The sequence below is a fragment of the Notolabrus celidotus genome, chromosome 4 (genome assembly GCF_009762535.1).
Source record: "Notolabrus celidotus isolate fNotCel1 chromosome 4, fNotCel1.pri, whole genome shotgun sequence".
Classification (NCBI taxonomy): domain Eukaryota; kingdom Metazoa; phylum Chordata; class Actinopteri; order Labriformes; family Labridae; genus Notolabrus; species Notolabrus celidotus.
In genome coordinates this window covers 29,381,817-29,384,028 of record NC_048275.1, presented here as the reverse complement: position 1 = coordinate 29,384,028, position 2,212 = coordinate 29,381,817, and the positions used below count along the sequence as shown (strand labels likewise).

At 35.2% G+C, this 2,212-nt stretch overlaps 1 non-coding gene across 1 annotated transcript; it reads left to right on the top strand.

Annotated features, from left to right (window-relative positions):
* Positions 1 to 900: 900 nt before the first annotated feature.
* Positions 901 to 994, top strand: trnai-uau. The gene is made up of 2 exons: positions 901 to 938; positions 959 to 994. It is a non-coding gene; the product is annotated as a tRNA-Ile (tRNA).
* The last annotated feature ends 1,218 nt before the right edge of the window (positions 995 to 2,212 follow it).

Genomic DNA, 2,212 nt, shown 5'->3' with positions numbered 1-2,212 from the left:
TCAAGTTTGTTATGGGAAATGATGCTGCTCAAAAATATTGCAGATTCATTTTAAACTTATATGGTATTAAATAATCAGAAAGCAGTAGCTAATCTGGGAAAGTGAGAACCTTTTTCACTCCATGTTCAAAATTTCAAACATATAGAAGACCTCTTTGTACAAATATTTTTTTACTGTTTGAAAGTAGGCTGCATGTCTTTACCACTGATCCACCTTGATACCATATCTGTTTTTTGAGATGTGTCTGTCCTTATTTTATTAGAGCTAAATTTAAATGATGGATAACCTGTTCTGACATGATGTGAAATTCCAAACATACCTAATCCTATCAGTAAATAAAGATTAACAATTGCCGGCATGTGAAATTTTTCACTTGTCGGTATTGATTATTAAATTATTTAATAGAGTATAAGCATCAAACTTAGGCATGGATTACTCTTGGAACTGTCTGGGACCCTGGTTCCAACATGGCGGCGGTAGAGAAATCGGAAGTATATCACAGCATCAGCTCTTGAACCAGTCGACCTTACCGCGCTCAGTAAAAGGGACAAAGCCTTTATTCTCATTATTATTCCATGCCAAAGATCTGATGTACATACATGCAACTATTAAGTATCATTTTTACATCAATTCAATGTATTATTCATCGTTTCTGTTAGTATTATCCGCTCTTTCTTAATGAAATCGTGTTTACACGTTTTCAAAGCGTTTCGACCATTAAATGTATTTCATTTCAGCATTAGACAGTCCATTAGTGTGTTTCATACCTGAATAACTAATACATGTGAATTTTGCTGGTAGTGTCGGGACAGTGTTGACGTAGAATTAAAAAATATACACCCTGTCGCGTACACTTACAGTCGTGGGTGTATAAACTGATCTGCAGCCAGCGAGCAGTGAGCTCCAGTGGCGCAATCGGTTAGCGCGCGGTACTTATAAGTCAGTACACTGTAGAGCAATGCCGAGGTTGTGAGTTCGAGCCTCACCTGGAGCAGTCTTTTGGTACTGTACGAAATGGACGAAGTTATGTTTGTGTCCATATAAATTATCAGACACTTGGGAGTTCCTGTTTGATCATTGTGAGGAATTAGCCCCTTTACAAGAATACGTCCATCAACACTCCTTCAAATGGACAATAAAAGACACTAACATATAAACTAAATTATAATATAATTATTATTGTTTAAGAGTAGAAAGTAAACAAAAGGTGGACATATATTGGAAGGAAATTAAATGTAATCTTATAAATATATCAGATTTTCACGTTTAAAGTCTTCATTTTTAAGAATACAGACATATCATTACATGAGTTCAAATATTTTCTGTTCTACTATTCTGAGAAAAAAAGAAAAGAAACTATCATGCTGTGAAAACATGTAACATATGACTAATAGTTTAATGTAAAGTACAAATTCCTGAGCAGAGCTTCAGATTTATGTCAGCAGGGGGCAGCATCTCTACATCTCTGAAAATGTTCACCCCTTGAATAAAAGAACAGAAATGCACCACTCATACTGTCAGTAGATCAGTGAGCTCTTTGCACATTTTAACGTAATACATTTGACTTAATGTTTAAAATCCACAAAAAGTATAGAAAGAATCCTTCAATTTATGTGATCTGTTACAGTAAAAGTATAGAATAAAAAAGAATAAAATTAAAACGATTTGAAAATACCTATTTTAGACATTGGTCAGGCAAAGATGTGTATCTTAAAATGCCAATTTGACATAGAAAGAGTTCAGTTCAGTCAACTTCATCTGCTCGCCTCAGTTTACTTACTGTTTACTTGTTTCACTTGAACTAAAAAACTGTTCTTATGGTCCAAAAGACAGCAAGCAAATTGATTCATAGAGTAAAGCCTATCATAGAGATGCAAACTGTGTAGTTATTATTGATCTGACACTCTGCTGCTCCACCACTAGGTGTCGCTGCCCTCCACTGTTTGGAAGAGCTGATCTGTTTGCTTCCTGTTACAGATGTAAAGCTTGAGCCTAATTGGCTGTTTCTTCTGTTTGAATGAAAACAGGTTTGTAAAGAAGTGTATCATCCAGATGGAGCTGACCTGCACATATGGATGTCTGACTATGGTATAGTAGAGTATAATGTTCTCTCTGTTGTGTGCCCTCTGTTTGCTCCTGCATACATGAAAGTTAAACATGAAGAATACTTCTTTAATTCTTCGAGACCATCTATTAAAATACTTACAGATTC